Source organism: Temnothorax longispinosus, chromosome 12 (assembly GCF_030848805.1).
Source record: "Temnothorax longispinosus isolate EJ_2023e chromosome 12, Tlon_JGU_v1, whole genome shotgun sequence".
In the NCBI taxonomy this organism is placed as follows: domain Eukaryota; kingdom Metazoa; phylum Arthropoda; class Insecta; order Hymenoptera; family Formicidae; genus Temnothorax; species Temnothorax longispinosus.
In genome coordinates this window covers 8,169,630-8,195,849 of record NC_092369.1, presented here as the reverse complement: position 1 = coordinate 8,195,849, position 26,220 = coordinate 8,169,630, and the positions used below count along the sequence as shown (strand labels likewise).

Here is a 26,220-nt window from a genome sequence, read left to right as displayed (position 1 = left end):
CCCGCTACCACGAGCGTTCCGCCGCATCTGCGAACATTGTTTGGCCGATCGGCTTGGGATCGGACTCTCGGCCGCCCATGCCTCGATTTATCATCAATGCGCGCTTTATTTTCTCACGTCCTTCCCCGCTTGTTCCCCCGCGCCGCGCTGCCGATGGGAGTCCTCGCGTCGCGACGTTAGATCTTGATATACCCTTCGCGATCGGCCGTCCTACGTATATCCACGTATATCTGCCTATAATTTCCAGGCGGATTCTTTCTACCGATGAAATGTATCCGCCAGTACGCACGTATACGGCCGGTTCGCTCATCTCCTTTCCTTCTCTAACGCCGACTCTAACTTTTTCTCCTTCTCTCTCTGTCCTTTGCCCTTACGTCACGCGCCGTCTGTCTCCGAAAGGGAAGACAATGGGCGCGTGGGTCGGGCGCAATGTGTCCGAGGCGTAGCCGCGTGGAATACGTAGGTAGTCTCCGCTCGATCGCGTGTGCGCGATCGCCGACTGACGTAACGCCGGACCCGCACGTACTTAACGATCGCTGCCATTGCGCGTTAAAACGATTACTTCCGCTCGGCCTTACTTGCGAGGTGGAGGAGATACATCGCGACGGACCCTGGCGGCGGCGGCGCGGCGGCGAGCCGCGCTCGCCTGGTTTACGTGCCCCGTGTCTATGGGCGTCCTATGCCCACCTTCTTACATCATGGAACGGAAAAATCCCGTGGCGTGTGGCCATTAATGCGAGACAAAGCGCGTTGGGCGCGCGAGCCTCTCGCGTGATCTAATCGTCGCGCGAATATTTTACGTCGCTCGACTTGCGCCGCATCGTTTTGCGCTGGAACGACGATGTAACGGTAATCGGATTTCATGAAGAAAGAAGGTTTTTTTGGCAATTTTTATGATGAAAATTCTTAAATTTCTTGAATAAGATTAAAACGCGACCAAATTAAATAAGTCTATGACGTAAATACGGTTTTGATTCGATCAGTATTATTTTACAACACATACAAGAAATTTTTAACATATTCTCTTATAGGAAGTTTCTCGTAGGGTTTGTGATCATTACGAAATGATAAAACAATTCAACCGTGTCTTTTTCATAATTTCCTAACAACCTGATATAGTGTATGGCTATCTACTTTGCATGCTAAAGGACTATCCGTTGTATCCCTTACGTCGCTTTTATGCTCATATTTCGTATTCTCTACCGGTAATAGCGCGAAGCGAGCTTTTGCGGTCGATCTAATCGCCTCTCGAATAATTCACGTGACCCTCTTTGACCGTACTGTTTGAATCGAGCATTTAAAGCATAGCATATTCTTACGTGAAAGTCGATCGGATACTTCATCCATTTTTATGATCTAACGCTGTAATACTTGAGTTTTATGACAGCGAATTAATAATAATTAAATAAGTGTGAAAGTCATGAAATACCTTTATTATTTTGGACTTAATTTAATTATTATTTAAATTGGACTAAATTTAATTATTTATAAATTAAATATGTATTTAATTAATTATTTGTATACATATTGACATATTGCACAAATACATTCTCTCCTAATAATATTTCAACATCTCAATAACTCAGTAATAGAGGCTATCATGCATTTCTCGTATAAGCCGTCTAATTATTACATGCAGTGAAACGAAGATCGACCTCCATGAGCAATCAACATATGATACGACGTATCATATCGACAGAGAAGTAATTCAATCGCGGCAGGACGGTAATAATTTCCCAACAAACGTCGCAGGATACGCTTCTCGCGTCTCCATAAATTTGTAAACGTTTTCGGAAGCGAATTTAGCGAGTACGCATGCCGGCCGACCTCTCGTAAACTCGAAAAGCGAGACTACCCTACCGAGATTACCCTCTGTCTAAGGACGTGCGGCCAACGACCGCATATAGCTCGCTAGACGCGTAACAACATTTAGAGATTCTACGTTACACAGACAAAATGAACTTTTCAACTGCGAGAGCACATTCTACTTTACTATTTTACATCCCCGAGATAAAACATGCGCTTGCTGAACTTTAAATTTGTTTTATCTGTTTCACAGAAACATGTTTAAAAAAATAATCTCTTGAAGCTGTATTAAAAGCTAACACAAAAGTCTTATTATCATTACGCAAAACCTTTTGGGAAAAATTCAATTTCTACAATTCGGTTGATTTTTGTTCCACAATGAGTATATCGCGCTACAGTATATCGTTTATCGACAAATCTCCCATTGCCTTAATATACGGTATAGCGTGTTGAACCGCCCAACACAGCCGCATCCTCATCCACTTAGCGCACTCCGATTGCCAGAATGCCACTTTAGCCGGATAGAATCTGAACTTCTGCCTAGGAACCGTACCGAAATCGGATGGATCTATCGAAATCGCAAAACGTTTAGACACGAGGTGCATAACTCGCGCATATTGCAACAGGATGAGTGGCACGAACGAAGGTGGCAGTCGGGGTTGTGCAGCGTGTGGCCGTTATGGTATACACGTGTAGCCATTACCGAATGATGAGTGAGTGGCGGCATTCCAGCCGCATTTCGTGGCCTCTCTCATTGAGCCCTAATCTCTCTCTCACACTCACACATACACACACACTCATATCCACACATATGTATATATATATATATTCACATCATTAGCTAATAATGAATATTCTTTCGAAATATAATGAGATGTAATAAGACGAGTTGAATATATGACAATACATGTCATATTTTTCTCATTTCAAAAAAAGGGATTGTAAAAATATTTAATATAAAATTTATCTAACTAACCACTATATTTTTCATTTTATTTGTACTGCATTTATTACATAATTTACACTGAAAACATTCCTAATGGAATATAACTGATTAATTTTGACGCGTTCTCCGCGAATTTTGTGTTACTTGTGAAATCGCACATTTTGAGTCTCTATTCGAAGGTATTACCAGATTCTCATAACGGGCAACCGAGTCGAGCGTTAGCTTTGTTCTCTTGCTTCTTTTTACCACACTTTGATTTCTCAAGCTAGTGCGAATTGCGAGCTCGGGATCTTTATTAAAATGCACAGAGGCTTGAACACTGATAGACTGTTCTTTGTGGCCTCTCCCAAAAGTTACTCTAAATTTCGTCACTGTACGAGGCGACCCAAAATCAAATTCAAATATTATGTACCATATAATTAGTATCTATCATCGCTTCATCGAAGTCATTGAACCGATATCATAGAAACTAATTATATGAGTATAGTTGCAAGAAGGCAAGAAAAGATACTAGAGGTAGTTTCCCGTTGCTTTCCTCTAAGATTTTCTGACGGAAACTTTACTCTCTAGGATAGAACATGGGCGAGATAAACAACGTTCACTGTACTTAAATTGAACTCTAATTTAACGCCGATTTCGAACGCAGACAAAGAAGGGTCGTCATAGCAAGATACTCTCGGTGGATTGTTATTACCTTCCGAAAGGTGGCGATCGAATAAAAACCAACGATTTTGAACTCGTATCTTCGGCTCTTTAGAGAGCAGGGCACTTTTCTCTGGGCCACGATTACTACAGAGTGTAGAGTGGCGAAATCATATAAGGTCTGCATTAAAGGAAATATTACTAAATTTTGAGAAAGATTACAGAGTCTAATTCCTTTTTATGTCAATTCCGAATTTTGATTCCTTTTATGTTTTTTTATCATCAAGAATGTATTATATATTGTCATACTAATATTCTTTGTAATTGTTACGAGAGTTCACTTTCTCTACTCTCTTTTATACTCATTCTTAGAGACGAGATTTACTAATTTTCCATTATATTTGTGAAGTTCCGCGATTATAAGGATGGTTTTCTCCCATTTCTTAAAGCACGTTTGCTTCCGCAATTTTAATTCGATTGATCATTCTTATCTCGGTTTTCTACCTAATTGATTATCACGGATTCCGACTCTACAGGAAATTGAGAGATCTTATAGGCGCGAGTAGTGAGAAAGCATGAAAATTGATATTTCACGAAGCTACATCTTCCCTCGGTCGTATCGAACGTTCACGCCGATGAATACCGGGAACCGCTGCGCGCTGAGATTTAATCCGAGACCAATAGAGCAAAAGTGCCTTTTAAATTGCTTCAAGATACGTTTCGGAGTCGAATAATAGCGACGCTTTTAATTTCTGCTGCATTCTCGCACTCTACATTTTACACAACTTGCGTTTCAACTTTGCTTGATATCTTGGCGCAACTCATAGCCTTTGTATCATCTCATTACCGGTAATTACGTGTCAGCTGCAGGCTCCTTCACGTCGGCTTACGGCGACCCGTGGGAATTCATCGCAGTATGACGTCGCACGTATCTCCATCGATTGCCGTTGCTTTTTCGTGTGCGCATTCATGCCGCGAGACCATCGTACTCGAGCGGAAGAGAATCGATAATTGCGTTTAACGCAAAAATCTCGTCGATTGATTCGTCGCGTGCTCGTCTACGTGCCGGCTACGTGCCGGCAAGTATTTAACGGTTTGTTGAAAACGCTGTGTGGACCTTCCGATAATTCCAATACAGCGATTGTATACAATAAACAATCGCAGACGCGAGAAAAACGGAGAGATTATAGAAAGAGAGAGGAAAAAAGAAGAAATAAAGAGATCGTCAATTTTAATAACGCGATTTGTGATATCCAGAAAATTCCAGCGTCAAATTGCGACTATGTAACACGGATACGTTAGAGGGCGAAAAATTCTGATGATTCCACTTTCTGCGGTTGATCAGAATCTTTCAAGAGCTTCCATGTAAGATCGTGGAAGATACAAATGTTTTAGCAGTCGCGATATGGAAGACACTTTATTCCATTTGTAGCGAGAAACGGGCGATCGCGTTTCCTCACTCGCGCGTGTCTTGAAGGAAAAATTAATATCTTTCCCTGCTGAATATTGTCAATGTTGCGCACGTTTCTGTTTTCGAAATCGACGAGTTTTCTCTCGAGATATATTTATACTACATACAGACTATTTGTCTCGAAAATAGCTCGTGTCAGATTTCAGAAACTAGTAACTTCAAGTAAAATAAAGGTGAGGAGAGATCGCCTCAATTTGTATACGTCTCTCTCACATTAAGTGTGAGAGAGTGAGAGAGACATACACAAATTGATGCGATGTATTTCAATAGAATAGATCTTCGAAACGTATCTTACTCGTAAAAAGCAAATGTTTCTTATTCTTTTTATTTATTTTCTTACGCTTGATATCTTGTTATAAATTATGTTAGCATATTTTTTTCAATATGACGATTACGTTTTTGGCCATGCGGCGCATTTGTGGCACTATTTTTGTTAGAAGTATTTCCCATGCAGGAATTTCGAAGATAAACTTGCTGCGCGTCGATCAGCGCCTACCACGGTCTCCTCTCTCGGTTAGGCCTCGCCTCTCTTATTTCTCTTCCTTTTACGAAACCAACGGGAAGATAAAAAAAGCAAAGAGAATCTGCCTCGGTAAGCAAAGGCGGCGCCTCGATGGACAAGATAGCAGAGGCAAACTCTGAGATCGCGGCCAACGACGTGTTCTCCGGCGAGTTTGTGCACGTGTGGAATTGTGCCCGTAGAATCACCCGCGATCAGAGTTCTTTTTCACTATATTTAAAAGCAAAATCTTTTTTATTTACTCTTCTTATCTCCGCGATAACGTAAGCCCTCTGTGATTGAATATTGCTATGACAATCGGGGAAAAATAATGTGGATAAAATTTCCGAGTCCATAACAATGTTTTTCTCTTCTATATGTATATATTATGCAATTAAAAATTTAGTCCACGTGAACGCAACAGGTGTTTACCGACCGCAGGCGATTTTTAACATCCAACATTATCGAGACTCGGAAACTCTTCGTGCACAAGACCGTGTTGTAATCGGTTAAATCGGTCTAGAATTCCAGTGTTGTCCATGTGTATTATTTCTAAATTTTTTTTTAAATTCTACTACAGTATTTTAATAGAGAGTTATACATTCTCATTTTTGCAATGAGTACATGACGAATACTAAAAATTAAATATTTATGTACATATATATAGAGGAAAATTTTTTAATATCCAATCTCGTGCAGATCTCGTTTAATTGAATTTTTTGTATTTTATGATTTTTATTACAAATTCCTCCATTATGACAAACATTAATATATGTATGTACACGTCGTTTAATTTATAAGACGGATTGTTTTACGTGACATTACCCACGCCAAGTTGATTGATTTGGACACGCATTATTTTAGAATCGGTACTATTACCATAAAGATCCTAAACCAGTTCCGTATGCAAATTGAATACGTAGCCGAGCGTGCACGAAAAGTGCATGACCGCGAAAGTATCTGGGAATACGTCCAATGGCGCGAACCCTTCGGGAAATCGACGCGTATCGAGGAAAATACATCCCAAGGGCATACCGAGAAGCTGACGCACTTCTAGGCGGAACGAACTGAGTTTAGTCTCGAGGGTAGTCGATATGTAAGTACTTTACGGTCGAGTGCTCGTAACTCGATGGAATCGAGGACAACGTCGATGAATCGCGAGCAAAACGATTCGCATGGATGTAAATCTACTTAATCTACAAAGAATCTAGTTTGACGCTATTTAAAACATAGCAAGTGTGGTGTATATAGGTACGATCGAATGTCACTTTTGCGTTACTATTTATAAAAGGCATTAAAGTTTTTAATGTTTAGAACCTCGACTTTTTATGTTTAATATATATATTGCATTCTGTGGAGACGATTTTGAACGCCTGCCTGATTGCATTCTTTTAACTTTAGAATTGAAAAATATACAATATTTTTTCTTTCACCTCTTTTAATTACCTCTTTCTAATTACCTCTTTTCATTACTTTCAAATCTATGTTTTAAATATTTTTCATGTATTAATCACAATCTTAGACACATATAAAAGTCTAGAAAAATTGGAGAAATGCAAATTACAAAACGTTACGTTAGAAAATATACTTATCAAGATTGTTGGTTGTTGAAAAAAGTACGAAGCCGTTTAATCTCGAAACGGACGAGGTCTCTTGTTTCGCATCGTATTTTGGTAAATTTCGCAGCCACAGGCGGTATCACCCCGACGGGCGTTTTCACCAGTTTGGGTAGTTCTCTCGTTATCAAGGTGGCTCGAAAGCGCGGAGCTAGGCAGCCGGGCGATTCCCATGTGGACTATCGTATCCTTATCGAGAGAACCCTTCCCTCCTTCGTCCCTCTCATCCCCACAGTCCTCGATCCCCGGACATCTCCTGTCAGTGGTGCTTTCCCGAACAAGGGCGGATCCATATGGAAACTAATGAAACTTAAGCTATCGGTCCTCAACTGTCAAAGGCTCATATTGTCATAGAGTAATACTGTTCGGAATTATCTGTCAATTCCTTAATGTTGTTAGTCGAGATAACACGGTAAATGGCGTATCGAAATGCCAGGCTTTGGTATTCTCTAACGTTAAACTAATAGACATTACGAGACCGTTAAAGTAATCGTTTTTTTAATAATAATTATGAAATCGTTTGAATAATGATAACTGTTGGTTTTATCTTCGAAAAATATCACGATGCTCTATAGGATCTCCCGTTGATCCTGCATATTACATTGAATAATCATTAACGCTTCTTTTAATATTCTTTTTCTTTGATCATTCTTTTGCCAAGAATAATCAGCTTCGGACTTTCAAAAGCCATCTATCCACTCTTGTTCTCTTTCTCTTCATTTTCCTATCTAATATTTCTCCTGCTTGCGAATTATACGCGCAATCGACTGCAAAAGAACAATCAGCCACGAGCGAGAAATGGCGGTTCTTTGCCACACTTATCGAGAGACGTCGATTACGATTACGAGAATCGCGGTACGTTCGCGGCGGTTCCGCGCGCGGCACGTCGACGGAAAATCGAACACTTGCCATCGCTCTTCCGAATTCGTTTTACAAACGCGCCCATTATCTCTGTAGCGCTAAACTGCCCGAATCAGATTAGTCTTCTCGGGTGTGTCTTTTTGTTTTCCAATTATTCTACGCGAAAATCGACTGATTTCCTTCCGTTTGTGATTAACGAATTGTTTTGATATTAGATTAAATACAACACTTTATTGTTGTATTAAAATTATTTATATATATTTATTAGAAGTAGGATTTATAAGATGACTCTAGCTGAAGACTAGATTCTAAAAAAACTTTAAATATCACTTTTTATATATTTAAACCTAAGAATATTGCGAAATCTCAATAATAGATTCTTCCTGACTATTCCATTCTTTTGATTATTGCAATAATATATGTAGGTGACTTTTTGTGATTCCCTATTATCTCTATTTTACCTATCTCCATTGTACTTGTGTGTGACATTTCGTCACCGATGGCGCGCGTTACATGGTACTCGCGTTTCTCACGGTCGCTCAAATATTTGTTCATCCGTTATTGCATCTCTCTTTCTCTTTTTTCTCGTCACCCTTATCCTCAGTGACATGCGTGTCTCTCTACTGTCTGTGAACCGCTCGCGGATACACAGATACATACAGTACGTACGTGTGTCGCGCGTAGAACTATCTCTCGCGGCCCGGCTTCCTTCTGCGGGGTTCTACGATGTACGCCCAAACGGGATCTCATTTTCGTTCGCGTTGGCAAGTAAGCGGTTTACACGGCGAGTGCAATTGAAGCCACCGTGAAAACGGCACCGAGTTGCGACTCCGCACTCCGCATCGCACCGCGCAGCTTCGCACCGGACAAAGCACTTCCGAGTTTACCGTCGTGTTTATCCTCGCTTCTCGCTGTCGCGTGCTGCCGTTTCATGTCCCCTTTCTGTGAATGCGCAAACAGCACTCGTCGATTGCTCTCGCTCTCCGTATAATCTCGTCTCTCTCTTTCTCTCTCTCTCTCTCTCTCTCTCTCTCTCTCTCTCTCTCTCTTCGCCCTTTGCTTCTCGAATCCGCGCGACTGTTCCCGCGGGCTAGTTTGTTCTCATGTTCGATAAACTTCTCCGGTGGATGTATGTTTAGCTTTGCCCCGCCACATCAAGCAATACACGCGGTTCGGTGTAACGTGCTGTCGATAATGCGAGTGTCGAGACAAAAGCAAAGAGAAAGAGGAAAGGTGTGTGCTGAATAAAACAGATGTATCTGAAACGTAGTGAAAGTTTATTTCACTCTTCAATCTTTACGTATCAAACGATAAGTTTATAGAATATCTGTCGGATTTCTTTTGCTTGCTTTTAAATTTTACGATATTCTTCGAAATGCTTTAGAGAATATAGTCATAGAGATTGCACTGCCTGTCAAAAACTACTACCTATGTAATTTTACAATTTAATGCTATCCCTTTAAGAATTAACTGGAAACTAAAATACCAACGAGAATTATAAATTAATCTTTTACCGAGATTCGTATTTTTTTAAAGAAAATTTTATTTATTTCTCGAAAAATATTTATGACATCTCCGAAGATTTCGATAATCTGATTATAACTTCAAGCGTTAAAAATAATAAAATTATCAATTTAATAATTTCATCAAATTTTCACATGTATGCTTTTAGCATGAGTATCTAATCGTTCGAGATATCCACAAAGAGAGAAAGATAAAATATTCCTTCGGATACCTTTGTTCATATGAAATGCGCATCAATCGCTCGTAAAACGATTGACGTGAGACGAACGTTTCATAGCTTAAATAATAATTACTATTAATATCCAATAAAAATCCCTTCGAGTGTCTTCGGTAATAAAAATATTTAAATATAACTTGAACACATTGTGGCTACAACGTATAACATACAAACAACAATGGCGATGAAACGACGGGGAGGGTTCGCCAAAAATCCATTAAGACTTCCTTCAGCGATCGGATCGTCAAGTAGAGAAAGAACACTGAAGGCGAACAGAGGAAATTGAAAGCTATCTGGCGCGATCATTACTCTCGCGAGGCGTAACGATCATTTGGAATGTTACACGATTACAGCAGCAGCGGGGCAGTCGGCGGTGCGGAGAATCACGTGTATTGTACAATACATACCGGGAGTTGAGTGAACTTATACGATCGCGCTGGCTCCCGCACGTATCCCGCGGAAACGATAAGTCGATTCGTTATGCTGCGCCGCATGTTCCTTTTCTTCTACCCCCGCCGCCCGGAAAACGTCGATCTAACGTTATAATCGTTCGTCGTTCGGTGGGTAATGTATGAAAATCGTTGATGCTTACTGCGCCGGTGCTCGCGATATTACCGTCTCGTGCGGCACGAGAAACAAAGGGTGCATATAGGAAAGGGAAATAGGAAGCGCATGCCGTGCGTACCAAGAGAAGGAAAAGGGAAATGCGAGGGGGAAACACGCGGCATTCTTACGCGCGCGCGGTGAACGATCGTTCGATTTTAATTCCGGTTAATACCGAGAAACGAGGCCTCCGAGGAGATCTTTTCCCTCCACCCGCCCTCCTCCTCGTTCTCTTACTTCCTCATTTCTCTCTTATCTCTCTGCCTCCCTTACCCCATTCGCGCGAACATCTTCCTCGGAGATGCGCGCGCGGTATAATCGGTAGCGTAGAACAAGGTTCCATCGGCATTCGACTTCATCCCCTCTTGTTCCCCTCTCTTTCTCTCCTCTCATCCTCTCTTATCGCCCTTTTATATCCGTTGGCTCATATATGCCGAGAAATATTTACCGTTTTCCAATAATACGGACGGAGGCTCTTGCACCCCCGTCGGAGGCCCGCGGGAGGCGCGCGGGTCCTAATACGCAGAGTAATACTCCACTCAAAATTCATTCGGTTGTCCGTTCCCCGCCTCCGCCCCCCCTCAACACCGGGACCATTTTTCGTTCTCTTTCTTCTCTCGCCGGCAGTGTGCGGCAGCGGAGGTGGTCTGCCTCGGGGGAGTTTGCTCGATAAACATTTTTATTCCCTTTTAGAGAGCCGGCTAACGCATGCTCTCGCCCCCGCGGCCGCCCCGTGCGGATGTTCGCGCCGGTATTTATCTAATGCCCGTTCTCTCATCGACGACGTACGTATACCGCCGCCGCGCCGCGCCGGGATAATGGGTGGGAAAAAACGGGAGTGCTTTTATGACCGGTGAAGAACACGATGAAATATCGCGTGCGTTGTCCTGTGATATTTACGCGTTCGAATATTACCGTCGTGGCTGCGTCTCTTTTGCTAAATAAATGCAAAGTGCATGCCATTCGGTTATAGAACGATAGCGAATAAATGGGATCGAATTAAGTTGCATATTAAAAGTTCCCTTGCTGATCGTGAGCTCTTTCGAATCTTTCTGATGACGGAGAAATTATAAATACGCTTGTTATATTTTCCTCAATATCATAGAAACGTGACTGGAAAATGAAATCTAACCGTAAACAAAAAGCTTGCTCGTCAAATTTGACTTTTTTAAAAATTTGTATTCTGCCTCCAAACTTTTTCTGACTGTTTTCCTGTGAGACACATAATGCACGTTCTATTGTATGTTCTAATAACTGTTATTTTCTCATTTGATCTATTCTACAAACATGTATATATTCAACTGAATGTTCTTGTCGTTTTTCTTTTCGTCGACTCTTTAACCATCGCTTTCTGCCATCAATGCTGCACAATCGCGCAGTTTGTCGTCAAATATTTTCATAGTTTTTTCTGTCACTCACTTCTCTATTGACGATCGTTTGTACATATTTGTATAGCGCACAATTTTGGAGCAAATAAATACGGCTGAATAGTGATCGCCGGGATGACAAGCACTTTTCTGATAAATAGTAAATATATCCGCTAATAAGTTAAACAAACAGAGCAATCTGCTATTATCTCTTATACATATAACGAAAATCCGTACGTACGTGGATAATCAATAGTATATCTCTTTCATACGTTTCCAATATGAAATTGAGCACATACATCTTTTAATACCAATTGTATTAAATATAATCGAGCATTTAATATATTAGTTTTTCATCTTTTATATTAATTATTTTTTAATATACTTTATACTTATAATTAATATGTAGATTAATAAAATAATGGACTTTATTTAATATTAAGATGAAAACAAATATCAATGCTCAAATATACATTTCAAGTCCTACAAAAAGATATAGGTATCAAGTGAATTCAGTAGGAAAGAAACGTACGCTTTATAGGAAAATAATAATATAATGAAAGAGTATTCTCGTGCGGGTATGCGGTGAGCGACGTATTGATAACATGCGATTTCTGATATTGCCGGGATATAAAATTTCTACAAAGTGAATTTTTCGACGAAAATATCGTGTGTCAAATTTGAGCTCGTGCTATATAGGCAGATGTGCGGCGGAAATCGAAGAGTGACGCTGCTATATTTTTATTTGGTCAGAGCCAGTTTTATGTGACTTAGCTTAAAGGGGTGCTTTGAAAGCGCTAGTCTGATTGGCAGATGCAAAGAAAATACGATTTTTCCGCGCGTGAGCACGCCAGGCCGTCGTCGTTGCGATCTAAAATATCTTCTCGCAGGTGCAGCCGACATCGCGTTTCGACGTTCGACTATTTCACTCGCAAATGATCGGAAAATCTGTCGTGTGAATTTCAAAAAGAGTTTCCCTCAGGAACTCATTCCTCCCTGTTCCGCCAATGCAAAATCTTTCGTCAATGGTATACGCGGCATGTCGCGAAAAATTATTTATCACAGATTGTCCAACATTTTTTCGCAATAATAACTCACAATCAGTTATTTTAAACATTAAAGTAATTTTTTAGCTAAACTATTGTCAACTTTATAAATTACGTTAAATCCGAGTTTTGTCTCCAAAAGAGAGAGAAAATTAATTTATTTAAATGAATCATTTTTTACGGTTATTAAAATACGTCTTATAAATTAATACTTATACCGAGATATTGCATCACAATTAATGCAGCGACATGTAGCTTTGACGTAGTGTTACTCATGAAAACACCGTAATTGGCAGGAAGTGAATTTTTCTATTTTTACAACTCGCGTTTGCTCTTTACCCGGCGTCGCGACGTCGCGTTATCGCGTCGCCGTTGTCAGACCGGGGTCTCGTGCCCCGCGTCCAAATATTTATTCTTGGTTGCAGGGAGCTATTTTCCCTTGCTCGATAATCAGACGGCGGCGCGGCCGTACTATCGATTATCCGGACGGACGTTAACGAGCTCGATCGCTCTTTTCGTTAGCGTACACGCTCGCGTTCGTGGATCTCCTTTTACCCCCTTACCGCCACCGTCCTCTCGCCCCGCGCTCGCCCTTTCTTCCTCTCCTGCCGGCGTTGCGTAAATCTTACGGTCCCTGCCCCAAGGACCCGGGAGTAACACCTCTTGCTCGTAGGTCGAAGCGCCGGCCATAAATTTTTGAGAGTTCGAACCGATCCTGCCCACCCGGGACGCGATCGCGCCTCTCTCGAGACTCTCCCCTTCTCTCCAATGTCTCTCTTATCCTCTCCCTCTCTTTTCGTTTCGCCTCGCACTCTGTCTGCGTTTCTCTCTGTATCTCATTCTCTCGTGTTCCTGCATCTCCTGCTCCGAACGCCGAAGGAACGTAGAGACACGCGTCCAGTCTGGACCCACGCCCACGCTCGCATACCGAGGGCCCTTTAACTCGCTCTCTCCCTTTTTCCCTCACGTCCTTTTTCATCCTCCCTGCATTCCGCTTCTTCTCCATTCCACCGTCGGTCCTTCCCCTTCCTCCTGTCCACCGTCCTCGCGCCTCTTCCATTATTTCTCAGTTTTGTTACGATGCGTTTCGCCGTTCTCCAAGTATCTTTTTGAAAATTTGGTACGACCGATAATATCCTGTCGTATGTCTCTAACACGTTGCATTACATTCGAATTCTCTGCTTTTAACTACGCTATCTTATTCTACATTGATATCCTCAAAACCGACGTTCTTCGAATCCCATCTGATATTATCTGCACGTAGGTCTGTAATTAGAAGGTGTAACTTCATTATCAGAGTTGCAATCGATGAGCAAGTCTATCCACAGTAGCAATCATTATCATAATCATCATACTTTTCCTTCTCCGTACTATCATGATTTATCTGAGTCTTCGGAAAGCTGACAGTAAAGTTACAACTGAATTTAAGATACCGAAGCGCTAAAACCAACAAATACACATATATTCTTTCGGCTACACGTAGCATCACGTGAACACGTCTACGACATTATCGTATCCCTAACGAGGCGGCGAGTATTATATTTATCCGCTTTTCCTTTGTTCTCTCCTCTTTAGCCCGTCCCTTTTCGTTCTTTTCTGTCTGTGTCTCACCTCCCTGTTGCTCGTTTTATCTTTAACCGGGAGAGAAACACGCCATCGGAAAGCATCGTCGGGAGAAGACGTGTTTCGTGCGCGCCAGGCACGTAACACCTTCATCTGCCCTGGCCGAGTCCGACGACCAGTCCGAATATTTTACCTGGCAATGGCGGGATCGAGGCGCCAGATCGGTAGGGGGGAACGATCGCGCGAGCCTGGGAAAAACGCCCACCCAGGTCTCTTGGCCCTGCGTACGATCATCGATTCGAGAACGTGACATCAACTTCGTGGACGTGGATTTTGTATGACTCTTAGTCTTTTTGGAAGTGCGAGGCGTGGCAATGTAAAATGTGTAAAAATGTTTTTATTAGTTAAACTTATATAAAAACGATTTAATTTTTTACAAAATGGATGAAATTATATCAGAAATGAAATATATAATTATTAATTAAAAGCAATATGAGATTCTGAAAAGTTCAATTGAAATAAATATGTTATCTGTATTCAGAGATACTTATGATATGATATTGACGGTAGTCTGTATAGTTAAAGAATGGTTTTTTTTTCGTTAGTCAGTATGTTTTTCACTTGACGTATTCATGACGTATAATTCATGTTAATTAGAGCCATCTAATAAGTGTTCGTGTTTTATGATGCGTCAGTCAGTCATAATAATCAAGTCGTGGAACGAGACGCGAATCTAATCGTGACATCTTTCATCAGCGCGAAAAGTTCCGTAATCTGCTTTCTCCATTTTGTGACTTTGCCTACCCGGATATTGAAAATTTCGACGGTCGATTGAGCGATATGTTCTCGTTCCTGAAGGACTATGCTTTATTAAGCACGAATGAGCTGCAAAAAAATTCCATAACGTTTCAGAACTTTTAATAAAGAGACCTGATTAGAGTTTTACGTTAAAACTTTGCACGAAAGCTTTCTCTTGTAGAATGGACCGAAAGATGACACGAACGTGCGCTTGTGCACGTTTTGTCTAGACCCATAAAAGTTAACGGGTTTAAAAAGAGATTTCGAAAGCTAATAACCCCATTTTTTTTAATTACTTGGAAAAATTTCAAATAATTTCTAATTTAAATAATAATAAACTTTGTGCTAATATGGATGTATACATAATGAGATTGTGATGATTAACTCCTATTAAATTCTTTAAATCTTTCTATTAGAAAGAAAAGGAAATTATTTTGTATACAAATACTCCAAATGCAGAGAATATTACCATTAATTTAATATCATAATATTTTGTATTATTATTCCAAATGCTATTTAATATCCGACTATTATCAAATTATTATATCATTATCATTAATTATAGCAGGATATTGCAAAATAATAATTATTAATTATAAGCTAAAACGTTCGGATATGCCTCTCCTCGGGAAAATCCGTGAATTTCAATTTGGCATAAAACGCATACCTATCGCAACCTATATCGTTGCGATTAATGATCGTGTGTGACATAGGCAGCACAGACGGCTGGGTAACTACTGTTTTCCGAGCGATACCGGTATTTCGATGCGAAACCAAAGGTTTCACGCGTCGTCGCGTCGGAATGCCGTCCGCCACGATATTCGACAGATATACGAGCGATAGCGGGATCGTTCGCACGGCCCGCGAAGTCAAGAGCAATCGGCGAATGAAACTTCGCCAAACCGTCCTCGGCAACTTTCTCCGCGCCGCGCCCCGTAATCTCACCGGCTACGTCCCACGGGAAGCGAAGCTTCTTTTTGCCACCTTCCGCCCCTCTTCCTCGCCTTTCTTTTCCTCCCCTGTCGGAGAACGACTGAATTTAATTTAGAAGTTCATTTGCATCACACCGACTTCGTCGTCATGTCGACCTTCCCATCTATTCGTCTCTTTCGACATTCTTTATCATTAAATCAACGCTAGGGATTGCAATGTACAGCCGATTTTTATATGTAGCGTGTTTCAAAACCGTTGAGTGTTTTTTTATGTGATACGATAGTCTCGAAATTGAATATTAAGAAACTTTATGAATTAAGTAGCTTAAGTGAGTTTTCTATCTACACGTTCTTTTTATTTATCAGTTCTGATTTAATTCTACCATCAATATAAACAAACTTTATCTTGTCACACAGCAAAATCACTTCAAAATTCAAGACGTTAACAAGATCAATGTAAAAATGGAGAATTCATGGCAAATGATAGTTTCTCCGATGCTCTTCTTCGATCGATGTTCCAGAAGGTTTTTTGGATTTTCCTCGAGATAACTGTCTTTCCTCGTGAGTCTCGCGCGGTCTGTCAGACGCGAGGCGCTCGCTAGAATCGATTTCTCGTTGCGGACGACAGAACAAATGCACTTGTCCATGACACTTCTATTACTTTGCGTCGCGCATCCGCTGTCTGCTCAATCGGTTCGTTTCGTGACACCTGCCTGCCCCGTATCTCCGTTCTCATTTCGTTAAAGTCGGTGACGCGACGTGCTGGTCAGCGACGCGCGGTAACCAGAATCGCGTCTCTCAAATTAGAAATTGCGGTGCGACATAATTCCGTCTATAATTGAATCGTATTTGTCGGTGCACGGTCTACGCTTGGCGTGTTATATCGGCGCGCTTAACGACGATCGTAAATCGATACCTCTCGCTTTCATTAACCCGAATAAAATCCATTCCAATTTACTTTCCCCCGAGCACTCGGTTCAACTCGACTCGCGGCAAGCGTTGCCGCGGTTAATTTAACGGTGATCTGCAGGATGAAAATGAGACCTGACGAGACGGACGCGAACGTGTATCGAATACCTATATGTAAGTTGCAAAGCAGATGCGCGCTGAAACGGTTTTTATCTATAGATATATACGTCTAGCAATTATGTTGCAAAAATTATATGACGAGCATAAAACGAGATTGATCGTGTAACGAAGTTCTGAGACGCCATAATTGTCGATTATTTGAGGAAATAGTTAAGACAAAAGAATCAATCACCTTTTGGGAATATAAAGCTATTTTTTAGTCTTTTTATATTTTATATAACGAATAAGATTTAGATAATCAAACACGATAATGATTCACTAATTAGTTTTTGATACTTACTCATATTAATTATCACATATTATCACATCGTTGAATAATATTTTCTCAACATGATTGCCCCTAAAATGCAATCTTTGATAACATGGGAAACAATGATGAGGAAGGAACAAGACTGCTCTACCGGAAGATAAAAGAAGAAGACACTTTGTGACGGGTCTCCTCGTAATGGGAATAAGTATAGACTGAACATGTATGGGCTATACATGCGTCACAAAGTATATATACGCGCGTCGAAGTGTGTATGGACACACTTCTCGGACTTGGAAAAGTTTTTCACTTTATACGAGCAGTCAGCCTTGAAATCGCGTCCGATGAAACGGTCCGCGGGGACGAACCTTCCGCGGCCAGATACGTTTCCTTTTTCCAGGATACATTTTCTACGTTCACCCACATACGATCGCCACGTATATATACACACAGAGCCGCCGCGAACGATAATAAAGAAAATAGAGGGCGAAGGTATAGTCTCCTTATACGTCTGGCTAACTGCGGTACCTCGCCTTCGAACCCGAGCGCGATATTGGATCCCATCATTTTTCAAGAGAAGCCGCGTCGCCCTCCGCCTTTCTCTCTTTCTCCACGTCCGTCCGATTTCAGAATCTCTCTCATCCCGCGATCGGCGCTGCCATTATTTCTGCTCGGTCAATGGAACATGGACATATGTGTCGCTATCTGTACGGATAGCTGACGAGCGAGGGTCGCCGGAGGGATTTCCACTCGACGCAAAAGTGAAATACTTTCACTACAATGGCCTTTCGTTTTCCTTTTATCGCGTGGAATCCGCGAAATGGATTTTGCGATGTCGAAAGCGCTTCGATGCCCGGTTTCTCGCGGGGCATCGAGGTCAGTTACACGTGCCCGAATGGCTCCTCTCCACTTCGCGAGAATGTAGCGGAAAAGTTTTTCGATGTACGGAAATATATTTTTCAGAGCGATACGATGGCGCTTTCTATACAAAGAAAAAAAAGACACGATGCGCGAAGATAAACGAAGCCGTAACTCACGAACTTTCGGTTCATCTAACGTGTTGGATTTGGAATTTTCCGAAAAAAAAAAAAAAATTGTAAAGTAAAATGTTTAGTTCTTTGTAGACGGTGGAATATATGATAAATACGACAAAATTACCCCCCAAAATTCTTGGAATTAATAACTAATTAATACTGAAAAGAGAAAAGAAAAAGATGAATTAAAATACTTTCAAATATCACTAATATTTTCGCAGATTGCATTCTGTTAAGATTACAGAGAGATGTTTCTTTCAGACTATGTTCTCAAATTTTCATTCAACTTTTTACGACTTATATAATTTTATAACCGATCTCAAAAAAGTGGCTATAATTTTGCTCACTTCGCGTGTTGAAAAATGTCAATACGATTCACAAAATAGATTCTAATTCAACCTCGCACGATGTAATGCATTCTTCATCGTGCTGACCGCGCGCGTAATAAATCATAATGCCGCGAGGTCAGAAAAATCATCCCGAAGATCGATCCGCGCCTCGCCTTGAGTATGCATCTCTTCTACGGTTAACCTGATGGCCGGGGTCCAAGCTGGTCTGCGAGTGTAACGAAAGGCGTGCGGAGGTCGTGGAAGAGAGAGAGCGAGAAAGAAGCGGTCGGGACGAGAGGAGGGCGAAGAAAAAGGTGGAGGGAGAGATGGCGCACGGCAGGCGCGTGGCTCCCACGGGTCGCCTTGAGCCTCTCGGATCCCGAGAGGGAGGAGACCGAGAACTCGAGAAGAGTCAGTCTCCTCTGTGAAATGAACATTTCCCACCCGAGCGCGCTTTTGAGAAAGCTCTCTATACAATAAAATTCAAATCAGTCATGCATTTGCGAAACTGCATTGGCCATATAAGAAGTTCATTTCGAGAAGAATTGAAAAAAAAAGACGGCTCGAAGAGATGAATTTTCATAATTAATAAAATATACGTTACTGAGGAATATGAATTTGCGTCGCTGTTTTAGAATGTTAAAAAGTTCGATTATAATAGTCCGATTACAATAGTGTGCATTTACTATTTCGAGTTACGAGTTCTCTCTGCTATCGGAGTTTCGAGGAGAGGGTACCGAGGCGGTCGATATATACGATGGCGCGGCTAATTGCCAAATTGGCAGAGAAAGCATCGAAAGAATTCCGCCGGCAGCAGGCCGAGGAAGGCCGGTTGCTGAGGTCGAAGGCTAATTACTTTATCCCGACGTGCAGGCTGCGCCCCGTACAAGAGGTTAATGGTCGTCGATACCGAATCGAATGGACCCCGTCCTTCAAGAGCCCGTTTAGCCGATTCCTTCTTGGATTCGCGCGAGCTACCTTATTAAATACCACACGGTGTTATCGATCGTTAACTTCTTCTTCGTTCTCCATCTTGAAGAAGAATATACGTGATTACGCGAATGAGATAATGTCGAATTGCTTTTCTTACCCATTCGCAAAATCGCGGTGATTCTAATAAAATTTGCGACATTGAATGAGAAACTTAGCTTTTCATTGTCATAATATTAATCATATTCTTAATCTAAATAAATATACAGATAAAGCATATGTATGCGTATAAGTAGCTTATTTAAAGAAAACCTGACGAAATCACGTATTGCGTAACTTAATTTAAAGTAGATTCACTTAAAAGAGATTTGCTGGCTACTGAATAGTTATTATAAAATCAAATTTTATATAAAATAAAACATCTAGAAATAATATAAGTATGCGTGTTATAAAATATTATTTGTTCATAATTATTTTTTATGTAACGTTTGTTTATTCATAGTCATTAATGAATTTCTATCATATGCATCATCCGACTCGGATTCAATTATGCGCCATTGAGAAGAATGAAAAATCCGACGGTTTCATTTGTACGTCGTTATGAGAAAAGGAGAAATACGGAGAGAAAGAGAAGAGGCTGCAAAGGGATCAAACGATATCATTTCGGGACCTGGCTTTTTTTCTTTTAACCTTTCTACCTTCATTCGACTCTCTTTGTCCTCGCTAGTCTCTCTTAAACACGATTGACAGCATCCACTCGGACTATCGATAAGTAAGACAAGATTTACTTAAAGATGATATACTAATTGGAAATGCTCTTTCATTAATAAAATTCATTAATTTATTCGTTGAACATCGAAAAGGCTATTAACTTCTTCACGGTAGAAATAGCCGGTACGAAAATGCGATTTTACTGATTCCTATTGGGAAAACTATGGCTGACCAGGTCGTCCAATAACATGTCTGCGGCGGAAGGAGATGGGATCCTTATGGAATTCCGAAGAAGTTACGACTCTGCAAATGAAATCCGAAACGTTCGCCATCCAATACCAACGATCTGAAATTGTTCGGCGGGCTGAAATATACGAGTAATTCACTGTCCGTGTCTTAACCTTCCTACCGTATCAGATCTTTCCTCATCGATATCTAGCGCACATGATCGTCAATCAGTTTGTCAATAATAAGTCTCTCTCACATAATTTAAATTTTGCTATGCTCAGTCTTGAGTTTACTAAAAACACGATAATAAATTGTGTTGTAAAATTTCCTAATTTAAATGCTCATAAAATTTTGAATTTAATCGATGCTTCGACAGCGATGCATACATGTTCAGTTTCATTAAATTTTCATTACAAAAATTTATAATTGCATTCCGCGTATAAAATAAACACAGAGTCTCTATAAATATATTCCAGAGAATTTCGTCATTGTAAAATGCTAAAATATTAGAAATTAATGGGAATGATTAATATGATATAACGAGAAAGTCTTGTGTGGCTTCCATTACGAAATCATGTCATCGCAAAATATAATCCACGATAATACTTAACAATAATAAGGGTAATACTTAACAATAATAATGAACTATTCTCTACCATAATAACGCATGATTAAATTCGCTCGACATCGGACGCAGATCGACGATATCTGTTTCCCGACGATTCTCTGAATTTCGAGCTCGTCCAGATAGAGACGGGGGCAGAAACGTGAGGAGCTTTAAACCCGCGTGGGTGGTCAATGGACGATTCGCGGGGCTCTCCGTAGATCCTTATGGTTTACGGTCATATCTACCTTCGCGTATAGTAGTGGTATGGTCGACCATAGCGGCCTACGTTCGTATAACTCGACGACAGAGAAAAAGAGAAGGAGAAAGAGAGAGAAAGAGAAAGGAAGAGGCGCGTCGAGGTGGGCAGATATCTCGCGTGGCTCTGTCTGTGTATCGCGCCGTATTCGCAATCACCTTTGACCCCGCCCGATGTCTTTCTCTCTTCCTCTCGTTCGCCACCTCTCCTCTGTCCTCGCAGCCGTTCCCTTCCGTCGTTCATCCTAGCTCGCTTCGGGACCGTGCGCCTTCGTTGCGCCAACGATCGCGCTGCCGATATCAGTAATTACAGCCTGCGAAACTTGCGTGCGCCTTCTTCTTCTCCTCCTCCTCCCGCTCTTTCTCTTTCTCACCGTGGTTTCGTCTCCTATCGTCCTAGCTTGTCCTTCCCACCTCCTTCTTCTTTTCCTCGACGCATTATCTTTCATCCTCGTATTGCGGGACTGACACGAAGAAAAGTGCGTCGAAGAGACAAGAATTGTGAAGCGGCTACTCTTTAATTATCTATTTTAATTACTTAATCCGTAAATATCATTATTTCTGGTGGATAGCGATATTCATAATGAGAAATCATAGATATTAATAGGGTCTAATATATATCAATAGCCTTTGACAGACTAAAGATACCAACAACGAAATTATGCTTATTTACATTTATGATAATGAAGATGATTTTATTATAATCTATTTCCAGCGAGTACAGAAAATGTGCGCGTTTCTGACCAATTAAAGCATACCGAAATCTTAATCACTGTGCGCGATAAAAATTAAAAATTTATCCTCCTCGCGAGAATTAATCATTTCTCAGACATCCTTCCTAGGATAGGCGTATCCCGCATTTACATATGTAATCGTATTCTAATGGAATCACCTTGTATCGGAATATCGCGCAGCATGCACGATACTCAAGGTCCAGGATTATGGCAGATGTTGCGACAAACCTCATACATTCTCTCTATCTCTCTTAATGAAAGAGCCGCGACAACACAACCGTGAATCTTTCTCTCGGCGGCGGCGTAACGTCAGCTCGTGACAGAGGTAATTACAACAACGGCCAAGGTGCGCCGCTCTTATCCGCTAATCGCGCATCCGCGATCGGCCGATCCGACAACGAACGGTCGTCCCGCGGTGCTGCCTCGGTTAATTGCATCTCGTTTGTCGCGCCTAAAGGACACCTTTCTTCCCTCTTTACTTTCGCCGCGCTAATTACGATCGGCGTAACAGCGTCGTTCTCAATTCTATAGAGAAATCCTCGAATCTAATTCTTCAATTAATCGGAAACGCTATTTTGGTTTTCCCTAGAAAAGTATTATAATAGCGAAGGATAAGATAGAGAAGGCTAAAAAGATTCATATCATAAGAAAAAACGCAAACTAATCCGCTTTTCTCGGGTGTTTTTTCTTTTCTTTTTATTATGTGATTTTACTGCTGCAAACGGACGCGAGCTCGTCGTAAGTTTCCGATCTCCATTTCACCCTCAAAATCGCGATAGAGCACCAGGAATGATCGCGATAATTACCCCCGCAATGAATTATTTCTTCGCAAGACTGCACAGTATTCACAGAAACGCCAAAGTAATCTCTCTGCGCGGTGCACCCTGTGTGATAATAACTTCGGTGCTTACGACTAATTACTTTCCACGTCGTTTACCTTTCCCGCTTTATTTCCGCCTTTGTCGTTAATTTAGCCCGTCGACAGCCGCGGGCGCGTAACAATCACAATTTTTGCCGTGCAACTTCGCATGCCACCCTTACGACGCAACGCCACGTAATAAATCCCGTCGGGCGATTTTCAAGTGGCGCATTTCTCCGCGAATTTTAGAGGACCTCATGATTAATATAAAACATTAACTAAAAAGATATTGTTAAAAAGATGTTTTTTTCAACACAAGTGTTATGTGCTTTTATAAAAATGTTGTACTAATTTCAGTTTTGATATGTAATATATTTGTGATTGATTGATATATGTATATTTTGGATATTCCGTCCTTATCGCTATAATATTTATAAGAAAGAATGTTTTTCCTTTTATAATGAGAAAATTGAAGACCATTATACAACCTAAACGTCCTAAACTAATATTAGAACATCATGAAATCAATTTTGCAACTTTCGTTAAAATCAATAACAAGTCTTGGCTTATAGACGCGAACAGCTAACTGAATACTTGTCACGCGGGCGCGTGAGAAACGCTGCCAGTTCCTTCCATCCTTTTCCAAGCTCGGTGCCCCACAGGGCAAATCACATCTTGACATTTACATACTTGATACGTATTGCATAATACAATTGATAGGTACATATCTAACGAATTTTCGCAAAGTTGCCGTTCGCACGTTCGTCGGGAAAGAAGTTTCGGCGGGACGGCCAATCTGCTCCAGCAGTCCAGCCCCGTCCAGGACGAACAGCTGGATGAGCGAACCCCCGTGTGGTCACGGGACACGGACGTCCACCTAACGTGTCGCGACATCCGACACTGAGGTCTGAATGGAAAGGCATTGTCCCGCGACATTGTAACGACCCGATCGAACCAGTATCGTAACGGTCGAACGACTCTCTCGCAGCGGCAGCGGCAGCGGCGGCGGCGACTATCGCGAGAAATTGTTTCGCAAAGTAGTTCGCACAGGTGGTGCCAGGATGATTCCCGATGGTCTTGCTTTGAGACGTTTCCATTCTCGAGGCCCCCGACCCCGTTTCCCCTCGCCGTGTTCCTCGGTGTCCCGCAATCAGCGTCGTTCTCACCATTGTTTAGAACGACGGTTCTCAAACGCGTCTCGACTTTCTTCCTCGACACTGATTGCGAGGATACGAGAGTGATTTGGGACGCGCGAATCGCAGCTCCTCTTATCTCTCTTCTCTTTTTCTCTTTCCTTTTTTCTCTCTCGGTCTCCTCGATCTTTTCGCGGTTTGCAGTCTCCTGGCTCGTCGTCACCGAGAGGATTGCGAAAGCTTGTATTTTTTCTGACGGCCGCCGACTGTTGTGTTGGAAAATCCTTTTCATCGTCGACGTTAAATGACGGGCGGTATAAGCGGAGAACTTGACAGGCGCTCTTTTCCAAACGCATACGAAAGATTGCGAAAGCTATTCTTATTTCTTCCCCGTACACGGAAATATAATAAAGAATAAATGAAATTTAAACTTCATTTAAGTCCTTCCTCTCTCTCTGTCCTTTTACACAAGTTAAAGTTTTTATTGTTCGCGGCATTAAATAATTTGTAATTTTTACGTAGACTATCTGTTACCTTGAAGTTGACGTTTGCAACTGATCAATGTCCGATGCAGTTTAAAATACAGGCTATGTAATCGAAAGAGTGGAATGGGCAGATTCAATAGATTTTATCATGTATATGAAAATGTAAATAAAAAAAATAATCTGCCAACGGATATAGCTGTTATGATAATTTTTTCCGGCATGTAAAAAAAAAAGTTTTATACTTGACGCGACGAATTCATGTTCGGGGTCTGCGTTCGTTGAACCGAATCAATATTTAAATGCAATCGCTTCGCCCGCATCCCAGCTGAAATCAAATTTTATCTGCATTTATACTTTTTCCGCGGGATTCGAACGCAAAAGCTACATTCATATTCGGTAAAATGTAATTTTCCCGTCTTGTGGGCTCGCCGCAGCGCTTTTACGGTTTTCACGTTTAACGATGTCATACACGGCACAGAATCGAGACAATAAAATTCCGCATGTATACACGTCGCGCTTAACAGCTAATAATTTAATTTTCTTTTGTGTTCAGCCGTGAAAAATTACTCTTTTTACCTCAACTTCTGTGTTGCAATCTTCCGTCGCATGTAGTTTCAAATGTGAATAGACTCTTTCAAAGTAATAATCTTTTTAAATATTAATCTATAGATTAAATTCTAAAACTTTAAAAGAGCTCTCAAAATTTATATTAACAATAAAATATTTGAATCATTTTTTTATCACGCATTTTATTCTATTAACTTAACTTACGTTTACTATCCATTTAAAAATTCAATAAATGTCATTTATTAACAAAAATAATACCGTACCACTTAATCTCTCGGTATCTAACATTTTCAAATTGATACATTGATTTTTCTCTCGTCATCTTCTTAGGTGTAATGATCAACGGTGGTTTACGGCTTTATAATGCGCGGTTAGACATTGGCGGTTTCGTGTCTACAGTTCGTTCGGGAAGAACCGCGACCGGGTGGTCGGATCCCGCTCTTTGCTCTTTTCTTCTTTCCTAATTTCTTCTGTCCCTCTCGTCGCCGTTTCGGTTCCCTGCCCTCTACATGATTGCCCTTATTATGAGAGTTTGTACCGTTTCTTGTATAGGTGATTGTCTGTGTATGCGCGTATATATGTATGTGCTCTATGCCGCCGCGTGGACGATGAAATTTCTCGGTTCGAGAAATTTACGAGCGGTCCGAGAGCGAGCCGTCGTTGCCTCTTGTGTTTCTTGCGTCGATCTTTGCCTCGTTTCGGGCTGCTTGATCAGCCGTACCCCAGCTGAGAACTACCTATAATAACTTCATCCACGGTTGCTCATCCTTGACCGTGTAATTCGCAGTGACTTGATATTTTCCAAGGAAAATCAATTTCCCGGCGTGGCGCGGTTAATCTTTACCTCGGTAATTTTCAGTTGTGCGAAATCTGTGAAACAGTTCGTATGTCGAGTGTTTAAATTAGTTGACCGTGACATATTACGTTTATGTCGAAATAATATTTAAAGGATGAATTATTAAATTAAAGCATATTAATGTATAAGGATGAATATGTCGAGTTAGCATTCAAAAGGAGAGAGAGAAAAATGAATTAGATATATTCATTAAATTACATTATTATGCACATAGTATTAAATAAATAATTTACGTGCCTATATACAATGATCACGTCGCTTATAA

At 41.1% G+C, this 26,220-nt stretch overlaps 1 protein-coding gene across 2 annotated transcripts in view; it reads left to right on the top strand.

The window, feature by feature from the left end:
- The window catches only part of Stet (stem cell tumor), a 365,074-nt gene that overhangs the window by 70,997 nt on the left and 267,857 nt on the right, over nucleotides 1–26,220 (top strand). The window lies entirely within an intron of this gene.